This window comes from Camelus dromedarius, chromosome 32 (genome assembly GCF_036321535.1).
Source record: "Camelus dromedarius isolate mCamDro1 chromosome 32, mCamDro1.pat, whole genome shotgun sequence".
Classification (NCBI taxonomy): domain Eukaryota; kingdom Metazoa; phylum Chordata; class Mammalia; order Artiodactyla; family Camelidae; genus Camelus; species Camelus dromedarius.
In genome coordinates, this window is record NC_087467.1 from 17,315,306 (window position 1) to 17,328,595 (window position 13,290).

Here is a 13,290-nt window from a genome sequence, read left to right on the forward strand (position 1 = left end):
TCTGAAACGTCAGCAGATGTAGACGAGCACTCAGATGTAAATACGTATGTCTGCAGGAGGTAACAGAACAAGAAGTCTTTATGTCATTAAATATTTAAACTAGTCTGAGCAGTAAGGTTAACGCTAGGAGGAAGACTTCAGTCAAGGTCAGTATGGAGAAAATGGTTAATAGCATTTTTACCTATTTTGAACTAAACATGAATAAAAGCAGAAATACAATTTTTACTTGGAGTATTTTTTCTAAAGCTAAAAAATAGTCAGTGTGGAGGCAAACCCACAAGCTATTGTTCTTTTTACAATGCCTGGGATTTCGAAGTGACCAGTGCACGGGGAGCAGGCAAACACAGTGTTCCTTAGCTGCAGATGTGTGGACCCGGATGGTCTAAAAGGGCACGGACATCCCTTGACCCGTGGCCCCACACAGTGGTCCATTTATCCAACACTTGTTTGCAACTACAGGGAGAGTACTGGGCTTCTCTTCTGTGCAAGTGGCAATTTCTTTATCTGAGTGCAGGTGGTGTGAGGTGCTTAAGATGGAGAAATGCCTCACTATGATTTTTACAAATGCAAAAAGCAGCAGGACAAGAAGGGAACTCCCAGTTCTTGTCACCAATCCCATCGCAGAGGGCAGGAGGGTTACAGCCAGCTCCTGAGAGTCTGGCAGTTTGGAGGTTCCTACTGGTAGGAAGAAAGGATAAATAAGGTGACTGTTGTCATTCCTATCTTGCAGAAAAATTTTCTCAGCCAAATGAAAAGAATAGTAATTTGGTCAATTCCTGCCAAATGCAGTAGGCATTTGCAACAATGAGATAAAGCAGTGCATTCATGGATACCTCGGTTCTGTCGCTGCCGTGAGGCCGGGTACTGAGCTCCACATCTCCAAGAGGTTGGGAGGGCGGAGGCATCTGAGGTGGGTGCTAGGTGTTCGGCTGCAGAGGACAATCGGACCGTCTAACGTGCTACCGTTACTGGTCTGGTCCATGGACAAGCAGCACAGTTGTTAACCGAGTGCATGTCAGACACGCAGCAATCTCATCCCCTGCCCCCGCCCCCCCGCAGGCCGGACAGAATTACATCTGCATTTTAACAAACATAATGCCCACTGGATTTGCCTGTACACTCAAGTTCGCGATGCAGTAGTTCACAGCATTCAAAGAACTGGCCAAGCGCACACCTGGTCCTAGAGAGCGTTACCCTGTAGACAGGCGAGCCAGCAGGCAGAACACAGCGAGGGAAGGGGTGTAATGGTGATTCTGTGAGTCAGGCAGCCATTCTGGTCCACAGGCACGCTGCCCGGTGCCGGCAGGCCTTCCGCACCCTAAGGCCTGAGGGGTCAGGACTGGGAAGGGGGAGGCTGAGAATCCAGCCTTATTCCCTCAGGAGGTGGTTACATTCTTGGTGGAAGGACTAGGCTATCAGGAAGGCTGGACGTCAAGTCCGGGTTCCATTTCTAAGCAGGGATTCAGGATGCTGCTTAGAGGACATGCAGTCTGCCTGCATACCTGTGGGACTAAATACTTGAGTTTGAGAGGATTTTGAATTTGAGAATCTTGATACTCAGGGTCAGTTCAAACACCTGCAAGAGCACATCCGCCCTGCCTGACCGATCGCAGCGACTCCAACTCCCACTAGTCTTAAAGGGTGTCTTTGCTGAACCTCCTGACACGCTGCCTTCTCTGGTTAGGGTTGCCTCTCCAACCTGAAGGCAGGGCTCACCGGATCTGTAGGAAAAAAAGGAGGGCAGGAGATAATGAAGTTGTAGGTTTCCATAAGGTAAGCATCACCATGTGTTCAGAACCATTTCCTTCATCATTAGTACTTATTTTTACTATGAGAATAAGTGAAACAAAGTTTTAGAAAACTATTGTGGGAACAATTTGCTAATGATTGCTGGAAACTCAGAGAGCAAGGGTGGTACCCTTAAAAGTCCATCGTTGTTCATTCTGGGCACACAACAGAAACTCCGAAGGAGCTTTTTTAAAGTGGTAAAGTCAGAGTCCCACCCCCAGAGGGAAGTACGAGGTCCAGGCAGAGTGAACAGCTGCTGCGTTATGAGATCCTTGGTTCTCTGGGGCAGAGTAGCTGAATGTAGAAAACATTTTTTTTAAAGTATCTATCACTTGAATTTCTTTAAAAAAACTCCTGATCATGCAAACCAATGTTAATACATTGTGGGGTTTATGACAGAGCTAGAAGTGAAACATAAAAATAAGGGCACAAAGGAAGGGAGAGAGTGAAAAGAATTATATTGTTGTGAAGTCTGCTACGTTGCTCAACTAATACTATTTGCAGATAAGCTATAGAGATACATGTCGTGATCTCTGACAACCACCAAAAAATAACAAGAGTGGTGTAGCTAAAAGTTCAGTAAAGTAAAAGAAAATGTGAAAAGACAAACAAACAAGCAAAACCAATGAGAAATGAGATATATAAGTAGTTACATTAAATATTAATGGATTAAATGCTTCAATTTAAGGGCAGAGTTTTCAGACTAGCTATAAAACATTCAACTATACACTGTTTAAAATAAAAACACTTTAAATATAAGGCACTGACAATCTGAAAATAAAAGGGCAGGAGAGGATCTTCCATGTAAGCACTATGGATAAGAAATTAGTGTGATATATTAGTGTATTACAGACAATAAAGAAATGCAGAGATTCCTCATCATGGTAGAGAGGTCACATCATCAAGAAGATGTAACAATCATAAATGTTTTCCCATTAAAAACAGAGCTTCAAAATACATCAAAACAAACACTGGCAGGACTGAAAGAGGACACACAAAAACCACAGTGATGGCTGGGGACTTGAACAACTCTCTCTCAGTGACAGAACGGGGAACCACACAGTCAGTGAGTACATACAAGACTGGAACAGCACATCAGCCAGCTTCCCATAATTGCCGTGTACAATGCACTAAACTCAACAGCTACAGAACACCCAGTCTTCTTGAGTAAAATAGTCCAGTTAGACCATACGCAGGCCCTAAAACAAGTCTCAACAAAATTTAAAGCACCAAAAGCCTTTACAAATCATGTGAAGCTGAACCAAATTTTATTCTTACTGCTTAAAGACTTGTGTTGTATCTATTTAAAAAATAAAGATTTGAGCGTAAGTGTCTATAAAAGCATAACAGACATCATGTATCGGTTCTGGAGGGAGAAGACACCACTAGACGTTTGAGATAAAACGACTGCCACAACTGCATCTTGAGCTAATATTCCTAAGCCTGAACATGAAAAGAATGATGTAACTAATTTTTGTTATGTAACTGTTTCTACAATAAAAAAAAAATACACAACTTGATTTGCAGAACAATTTGGGGGGACCTAATTATAAAAATGTTTATTACATAGTAATTCGTAAAACACAGGAAACGCATTTTCAAGCACTTCAGAAGATTCTACAATCCTAAACTCTACCAATTATAAAGTGGGAGGAAAATAATGTCATTAAACTGCCGATTTCTTTATGTTAACTTAATAGTCGAAATTAAGTATACACTTCAAGCCTGTTGCTTAAGACGAGGTCCTCACAGGAAAGCTGTATTTCGGGATTGTGTGTGGGAGTGTGTGTGTGTTTTCAGCTGAGTTCCCACACCCTGAGGAGTGTTACCTCTCCTGTAGCTTTAGACCCCTCATTTGTCTGAGCTTGAAGATGTCCATCGTGGTTTCCTTACGTTTATAATGATGCACTTTTAGTTCATCCCCCTACGAGAAGGCATGTGGTCAGGGAAGTAGGCAGTCCCCTGAGTCAGAGCCCACAGACAGGTCAGGTGTCAACGCTGCCATCCAGTCTGTGAGACGTCAGGAAGTCTGGACAGTTTTGCCAGAGGGGAAAAAATGTCTGTATTTGGTAGGATGATATTAAGAGTTAAATAACATAGATGTATACAGAAAAGCACTTTAAATCAAAATATATGACTATCATAAAATATATAACTGGAAACAGTGAAATAAAAATCAAATCTAATAACCAAGATTAAGAGAATTATACACCCATACAACTGCACAGTATGTAACCAGCAAAAACCATGCATTTGGAAAACAGACAATGATAATGGGAAATGCCAATAATAAATAAAAATAAAATTTTACTTTGTAACGTCCGTATCTATGGCGTCCAGGTGTCACAAACGTCCCTGGAGCGCACAGTGGAGTAAGTTATTCCAATTAGTTTACATTAAAATTAGCACATTGACTTTTCTGTCCCAGGGACACCAGCTGATGTGGAATCCTCATGCACCTCTGGAGGACCCCCCGGGGCCTCACACGTGCTCACAGCCTGTCCGTTTAGCCTGTCAGTGAAGGTAACAGGCATGCTGTCCAGCTTTCCTGCGCAGATTCTCCTGGATGCTGACCCTGCCTGAGAAACTCCCTACAGCCACACAGCCCCACATGGGGCTTGTCTCCAGACCCTCCAGAAGAGGGCAGCCTTGAGTCGGCAGAGCGGCTCGAGGTTCCAGCTGGAAGTGGGTGGAGTCAAGTCCGTGCTCGTGGGCATCTGGCTCCCAGGGGAGCACTGACTCCCGGAACAGTCCCTCCAGCTTTTCGCCTCACGAGCTCCCCTCACTGGGGCACAAAACGCACTCAAATAGCCAAAAGGAGCACAGATGCCAGTTTTCTCCAGCCATATAAATCTTCACTGAATGCCATGCACCAAAAACGCATAGACAAAGCCCTTGTCCCGTCTAATTCCACCTCTGCAGAAAACTTTAAAGCCCTCACGTTCACCAGCTTTGCAAGAAGACAGAAGGCCTTTCCATAACGCCCTCGCCCTTCCAGATGGATTACAGCCGATCACTTCTCCTAGAGCACACTCGTGTCTGTTATGCTAGTCCTGGGCTGAGACAATTTCTTCTTTGCTATGATCTTATTTTCTGACTTCTCTAGAAGGAAAAATCAAATTTAATTCTATGATAACATTCCAGGAGAAAAGAGGAGTGAATTCAGAGAAAAGAGAGAAAAGCCTAGTTGATTTAATTTTTTACTACCATAGTTTTCTGCTTATTGTTGGAAATCTATATACACAATCAATATGTTTACTTGTTTGTTTGAAAAAAAAGCCAAGGACATTTCAATCCCTAAAATTTGGCCATGTAACTTAAATACAAATAGAGAGGTGCATACCTGTATTTCTATTTATACCTCTGGGGCAGCTATGTTTTGTTTTATTTTGTTTTGAATACCATAATACAGAGTAATTCCTCATTACTCGTGGATTTGTTTTGTAAAATGATTCACCTGAGAAGATTCCAATTCCATGGGAGCATGACCAAAAAAATCATTCTTCATTCTAGTTTAGCAATGGGGCTCTGAATTAAATTTGCTCTAAAGGTCATTTCGTTTCAGAAGTCACTAAAAAAAAATAATAAATTGTACATTTTCCTTTGCTATTTTAAATGTTGCAACTGACTCTGAAATACATACTTTCTTTTGGGACTGCATGTTCATAAATAGCAGGTTTTAAAAGCCTTAGAGTCAGAATCCATAATGCACTGGCTCACACAAAGGAAGAAAATTTAAAGTCAGAATGAAAAGAAGTGAGAGCGTTTGAAGAATGGGTGGAGAAGTTAATAGCTATGGTCTGCAAAATTCTGCACAACCTCTTCCTAACACTTAGAAGACACCTATCACCACAACACACACACACACACACACACACACACACACACACACTTTACATTTGCCTTCAGGCACCTCTGCTCTTTCCCCTAAATAGAATAATCTTTAGATCCATGCAATGGCCCTGTCTTAACTTTAACACTTACTGGGAGATGTCATAAAAAAGTCAAAGGACAGGAATGTAGGGTGGCCCAAGAAATCTTCTGTATTTAAAAGAGCCAATAATTTGGGGGGATGACATTGCTTTCCAGAAACTCACCTCCTATTCTCAACTGTTCTGTCTCTTTGGCCACATTAGTTGTGTCTTTAAGGCTTTGCCGATCAATTATGCTCTTCAATTAAAAAAGAATCAGAAAAGTTGAATGGTACTTATCAGTGCGGAAAAGGTTAAAAGGGAATTTTGAGGGCAACTCCTTTATTAGTGTAGAATGTGAATTTGAGAAAAGTACCACTAGCACGAGGGGGACCGTTCAGAATGTGAAGTGCGTTAGCTCCAGAGTCACACTAGGGAAGCTGCCTCCTGCTTCTGCTTCTCCAGTTGTGTGTGTTCTCTGGCAGTTTTCTTAGTTTCTGTCAACATTAATTTCCTCATCTATAAAGTAGAGATAATGACGGTACCTACCTCTCGGGTAGGGTACAGTAAAGATGGAACAAAAGAATGCACGTAAAGTACACAACACACAGTAAATACACTAGGAGTGTTTATCGTTATTAAAGTACATTATAAAGTTTAATATTTAGACCATATAAAATGGCTTTTATCCTGATAAAAGGTAAACATTCATTTTATAAGTGGGGATTGGTAATGTGTGGATATTTTTAATATATCAGAGTTTAATAAGGAAGAATGATAAAAAACAAAAAAATTTTATTAACAATCATTGAAAATTGTCTTCCAGTATTTCTGCAATTGAAGTGTTTCCTTGTTTAAGTTTTCAGTAAAACAGTGATTTTTTTCCCTAAACAGATGAAACTTCTACAATATTAAAAAGCCTGTCATAACTGTTTTCATCATTCACAATTTAATCTACAATTTACTGTGGGCTTACTTTCTAAGAGGTTTATACATGACTCCTTCCCTCACTTAAAATGCTATCAGTTACATCATATGCAATACGTCAAAACTGTTTTTCGGAGGCAACTCGAACACCAAAATGTTGCTCAACTTTTCAAAACTGAACACTGCTTACTTCACAGTTCTACACAGAAAGGCAGCGTCGCCTAGCGCGCCCGCGTCAGCCGTCCACACGACTTGGCTACACAGTTTGGAAGATGTGTTCTCTTCTCATCACCTGGGCAAGACAATTAACAGTATATGATGAGTTTTCAAATAAATGTTGGGATTGAAGTAAAATGACAGCCGTTTAAAGCCTCATTTGAGTCTTCATCACTTAACGTATGATTTAAAATGTTGATTGAATGAGACCAGGTATTTCCCCACCTGGCTGAGTTAAACAGAGCTTTTACCAAATGTCAGAAACCATTTTGCATATTAATTAAAATACGAGTGGCTCATTTGAAGACAATGTCAGTACAGTCCCTAGAATGGATAATTAATGACTTTTTACAACCAGGGTGTCTGCCATTTAGCAATAACACTAAGAGTCATTCATCTACCTGCCTCATTGTACTGACTCCACAGACAGTTCTAATACAACATTCAGTTTAAGGTCAGAAAAATGATGTTAATGTTAGCAGAGCTTATCACTTCCTCCTTATTGTGTTAAGAAGCAAGTGGTAAAGAAACTAACGTGTAAAGAAAACAGGAAGGGGCTAAAGAGATGTTCGTTAGCGTGATTCTTGTCCCGTGATGTTATTCCTATTATTCCATTTTTAAAATCCTGCTAAGAGGAAGTAATGGTTCGCTGCAGCTTTTCTATTTCCGTCCAATTGACTGAGTAGACTCACTGGATGTGCTCAGTTGACCAAGTCAGCTCAAGTCACAAATCTCATTCTTTACCAAAGCAGTCATCGCATCCATTTTGTTTCCTTCGTGCTGCCTGTGAAACCTCCCAGCAGCCCCCCCCCCAGATTTATTAACTGCAACCCAGCCGTTTGTGCGGCTCTGCACTAATTTGTCTTATAGACCTAGAGTCACCTTCACTCATCCTCCATCCGGTTTTCAGCAGCTCTCACCAGCTCTCTATCATCTGAAGGTGTTCAGTAGCACCTATGAACTGATGTCTGCAAACTACTCGCCAGTCTCTGCCCCTCCATCATATGCCAGACCATCCTTCCTGTGCTCTCTCACTCCCCTGTTTCTACCCTAACTGGATTGTCCTCACAGATCTAGCAGCTTTAATCTTATCCAGCCCTTAAAGGTCAGGTTACATTCCATGCCTTCAGTGAGGTACCTCCTGACCACAGTAACCCAACATCATTGGCGCTGATTATCTTCTCTACCATGACAGAGCACCTGGTCTTACAACCTTACAACACCCACACCTCAGTCCTCTAAGTAGATTCAGGATGTACTGAGGGCAGGTATTTCTTCTGTCACTCTGCTGAGTAACCGAAATAAACGTCAAGAGACTAACGGATAACTGTGCAGTATTATTGTCATTTTTCGCTATTTATTAGCTTTTTTTTTTTTTGCCTCAGAATCACTTAATAATTTCCACAGCAGCAGGAACACTGTTGAAAAACACAGACTCTAAAAAGAAAGGTTCAAAAAAAGGAAAGTAAAGAGTCTTTCATCACAGGAGATAATTAAAAAGCTGACATGAATAAATTCTTGTCAGATTTCCTGCATTGGTGTTTATAGACTAGATCTCAAAGTTCATTTTTAGATAAAGAAACTAATCTAAAGGAACTAGAAGATGGGAAGATCTTTTCTCTCTCAGAAAGGTCTTAACAGCAGCCTTGATGATCGGGAATTTAAAACGAGGTCAATGAAAACACACCATCAGCATACCTTGATATGAAGTCCAGAGTAAAGATGACTGGGTTTTTCTTATTCCTTCTTTTCTGCAGATTCCTTTTTTCTAATTTCTTAGATCCAGAAGAAACACTCTAATGAACAATACAAAGAAAAACCCCTCTTAATGTGGAGGGGGATTACAAAGATATTATTGAAAAAAGTTACATAGGGAAATTGGACGTAGGTCAATGTTCCCTTTAAATCTTAGACTCCAGGTGTCTTTAGACATACAACTGTGGAAACCTAAATACTGGCAAAGGCATGGAAATCAACATACAGTCTCAAATACAGCTCTGCTCTAAGCTCTGTAAGGTCAGAGGCTGTTAACACTCCATGTCAAAGACAATTTCTAACACATACCAGGCATTCTTAGGCATTTGGTAACTGAATGAATGAAGAATCGTGCATACATTTTACTTAGGCTGCAATTATTTTATGATACAAAATTTTAGTAAAATATATCCAGATTTTAGTGACATATATAGCATTTTCTTAATTTTTCTTATTTTTATAGTTGAAAACTTACCATGGGGAAAGTTCCATTTGCTATCATAGCGTTTTCTCTTCCCCTGTCAGTCACACCAATTGCTTACCAGTCATGATAGGCGATGCTGGGACCTTGCATACCCTCATATGTTAGCCCCCTTTGGCCTATGTGGTTAATGATAATTTTTTCATTAATTCTCCCTTATTCCTAAAATATAGCTATTCTTGCTTGGCAATCATTTTAGAAAACAAAGGGGAGGGGGAAGGAAAAAAACAAAAAAAGGAAACACTCCTTTGTAGAAACCATCAAGTTCCTCAGACACCGCAGGTCCACAGCAGAACGGTGTATGTGACAGAGTCATGTAATTCAGAGAAAGCGACAAAGGCATCAAGAGAAGAGGCTCCAGGATGGCTCCTCTGGCAGGTTTTAGTGAAACAGCAGCTGGGTCCTGGCAATAAAACACAGTGGAACCTGTTGATAAAATATGCTGACAAGTGCTTTCAATCTGTTCAAAGATATGGTCATTCAACAAGCATACGTTTCAAAGCACTTAAAGATGCTTAACAGGAGGATGTACTGCTCTGAAAGATTACATTTATGAGTCAACAGTCATAGCTCTATTAATGAATATTATCTTTCATTTAGGATTTAAGAAACGTAACCTGAGGAACATTATTTCCGTGTCTGTAAATTTTGCTAAAAACTTTTTTTTTTTAAATGACTTCTTCAGGCCTTTTTTAAGTAAAAGGTAAAAATTTCAGGAGCTTGATACCATTTGACTTGAATGTGAAGGTCTGGACATTTTAGGAGTTTTATTGTGAAAAATGACCAAAACAAAGGTACCTCCCAGAGCTAAAGACTGCGACACAAATATACTATGGAAGGAGCATGACTCAGCACCTAAGTCACAGGTTAGATGCTGAGATTTAACACTTAATTCTGATTTTTTTTTTCTGGGTGCTAGCTTTATTTCTTATCGGCAAACTATATAACATCACATTAATTATCCAGGTGAAAAGTAAAAATGGAGCAAATAAGTCAAAACAGAAAATAATTTCCCATTATATTTACTTTTTACATTAAAAATAGCTTAAACTTTACATTAGACATGTTGAATGTACTTACTATGTTCGAGTATCATGACAGCTCTCAAATACATGATGAAATTGCATACAAAGCATGTCAAAAAGTGGCTTTTTCTTTCTGCTATCCTGTTCAACCCACCCTGCAACAGCATCACCTGACCAAGTGCCACTGACAAGGAGGAAGCTGCCTTCTCCTGTGTTGGTTCAAAAGCCCCCAAGTTGAAAAAATTAGTTTTAAACTGAGAAAAGATTTTGAACTTTTTACCTTTCATGGTCTAGTCAGAATGAAATGGCGATAAAAGAATTAAAGTCAGGGTCTCAACGAGACAGCTAACTCCCATGTTCACTGCAGCCACGACGTGGGAACAGCTTAAATGCCCACAGAAAGATGAATGGCTTTAAAAAAATGTGATAAATGCATACAATGTAATATTAATTAGTCTTAAAAAAAAAAAAAGAAAGAAAGAAATACCGCCATTTGTAACAACATGAATGGACCTGGAAGGCCTGCTGAATGAAACAGTCCACACAAGGAAAGACAAATACTGTGTGGTCTCACTATATGTGGAGTATGAAACTGTTAAACTCATAGAAGCAGAGAGGAGAATGGTGCCAGGGACTTGGGTTGGGGGGGATGGGGAGGCGATGGTCAAAGGACACAGAGTTACAGTTACAGAAAGTAAATTGTGAAGGTCTACTTACTGTACAGCATGGTGCACAGCTACGATGCTGTTCTGTATACTTAAATTTTCTAAGAGGGTAGGTCTTATGTTGTATTCTTACCCCCCCACACACACACACAAATAATAATAATGAAGGAAGTGGGAGGAAGCTTTGGGAGGCGATGGGTATGTCTACGACCTTGATGGTGGCGACAGTTTTATGGGTGTACACTTACTCCCAGGCTCATCAAGTTGTGTGTATTAAATATGTACAGCTCTTTACATGTCAGTCATACCTGAAGTTAATTAAGTGCTTTTGTTAAGAATGAACTGGTGATGATACCAGCAAAATACTTTTAGCAGAGAATATGCTAACACCATTAAAATGTTCATAACAATTTCTACAGATGAACGTGTACATCTCTGTCTCCTCAGTTTTCAGTTTCCCCATTTAAAAAGTGAAAAAGACAACAAGGTTAAAAAAAACCCTACTCATGAGCTAATTGCTGACAGTGACCATGGGTACTGTCATTCAGATGTCAGCAGAATGCCCCGAAACGTTAACTATTCTACTCCACTGCCACAACATTCATTTTTCCATAAAAACTGAAATGCAGCAGCATGATATTTATCATTAAGCTTCCTGGATGCAACAGTGGTATTCACAGCTCCTGCAAATGTCACTATTGGCTGCCGAGAACTGGAGCTGAGGAACCCATTTGTGGATCCAGGAATTATCCAGGGAGCATTTAACTATTTTAACATTGTAAACTGACTTAATATACACTACTGTCGCTCCAGTGTGTATCACATGGAGACGTACAGAGTCAACCAGAGAGAGACTGCTAACTCCAGCTCCTGTCCTCTAGTGGACTGTAGATGGAAAGTGGTACGCTACCCTGAAGGAACAAAGGTTATAGAGAGTGGGTTTGGTTTCTTTGTTAAATCTTATCCTTTATTGTTCATTCACTTGAATAAATATATCTGTATGATACCAACTGCTGAGCCTAAAGCAGAAGCAGCCAGAATAAACGAGATGGAGCCACTTCAGGGAAGGAGCTCTCAGGGAAGCGCAGAGGCAGACATTTCAGTAAGCAAGCACAGTTTAACGAGCTAAACGCTGTAACTGAATCATCGTTTTGAGTGTATTGGAAATAGGGAGCATGGAGCTAGGCATTAGGAAATGAAGTAAAGCTTCACTGAAGATGGGGCTTTGTCACTCACAGAATCAGAATATTCAGGACCAATATGATAACGTCAGCAAAGGAAAGAAAATCCTACACAAGAGGAACAGTGTGTGAGAAGAGCCTGGTGCTGAGTTTTGACGCTGTTTTACTTCCCTTTGTGTTTGCTCAAAAGAGAACGAACAGAAGAAGCAACAGAGCCAAGAGACGGGAACCACAAGAGCTAAATTAAGTTTAGAAAGGGAGAAACTTAGGAAAGACTAAAGGGCACGTCTGAGGTTGCCTTGGGCTACTTCGTTCAGCAACCTGGCCTCGTGCAGAAATAGCGGGTGGACAGGTGGGGAGACGGCTTATGACAGAGACAGAATAATTAAGGCACGAAGTCCAACAGAACGAGCTGATCCACAGACTTTCCCCTGATTTGTAGATGCTTCAAGCTGAGCGGTTCTGCAAAACACTTGGTAAATAACAAAGACTCCAGAAATACAAAAGGATATTCATAGAATACGAATCTCAAATATCAAATTGTAGAAAAGACTATAAGGAACATACGTGGATCTCTCAAACATGCATACTCTAAAATTACATAACTCCAGTGTAATTATTTCTGATGGAAACTGAATTCTCTTGGTCCCACTTTGACATTTTGAACATTTTTAGATTTTCACCAAGACTCTAGTGATTTAGTGACAAAAGCCCTAATTCTACAGAACACACAGCCTCAATTCTCGGCTGTATCCCGGAGCTGCCTTGCGTCACCTGTCTAACCTCCAGGGTCTGAGATCAACCACGTGTAAGCTGGGGGCAAACCTCAGTGCAGCCTCCTACTGCAGCTCAAGATGGGCCGCTGGAGTTCAATAAATATTGATTGATGGTAATAGAGACAGCATCACTCTTTTTAGAGATGTTGTCACTCTGCCTGCAGGAAATCACTGAGTGTCTGTGCTATTCAGGACAGTTTCCATGGCAGCAGAAATTAAACCCCAGCAAAGTGGAAGCTGCACAAAATTCATGGGCCAACATCACTCAGAACCTTGCATCACCCATGGCTTTTCGTACTGTCTGGGTGCAGAGGACAGACTGAGAATTGTCAATACGCCGGCACTGTTAGCAGTAAAGTTCTGGTGGCCGTGCCCTGGCTCTCGGGGGATTATAATCTTTCAAAGCTAAGTTATGCATTCTTGGAGTGGTGGAAAGTGAGACACGCAGTCCCTTCTCAGGTTTTTGCCTCAGTCCAAGGGGGAGAAGGTTTCTGGACTTGCTGAGGCTGTACTGGAGAGAGCACGTCCAGACTCTCCCTACACTGGCTCGCAGCTTCCCGGGTTA

At 40.9% G+C, this 13,290-nt stretch overlaps 1 protein-coding gene across 13 annotated transcripts in view; it reads right to left on the bottom strand.

The window, feature by feature from the left end:
- Positions 1-13,290, bottom strand: part of METTL4 (methyltransferase 4, N6-adenosine) — a 427,480-nt gene that overhangs the window by 19,946 nt on the left and 394,244 nt on the right. For 8 of the 13 annotated variants that reach the window (XR_010378698.1, XR_010378697.1, XR_010378704.1 and 5 more), the window contains 4 exons: positions 8,541-9,481; positions 6,817-6,918; positions 3,618-4,890; positions 834-1,721 (listed from right to left, as the gene is read on the bottom strand). The gene's annotated coding sequence lies outside the window, so the exon portion shown is untranslated. The remainder of the gene's footprint in view (positions 1-833; positions 1,722-3,617; positions 4,891-6,816; positions 6,919-8,540; positions 9,482-13,290) is intronic. The other 5 variants (XR_010378701.1, XR_010378699.1, XR_010378692.1 and 2 more) reach the window with 5 other exon arrangements.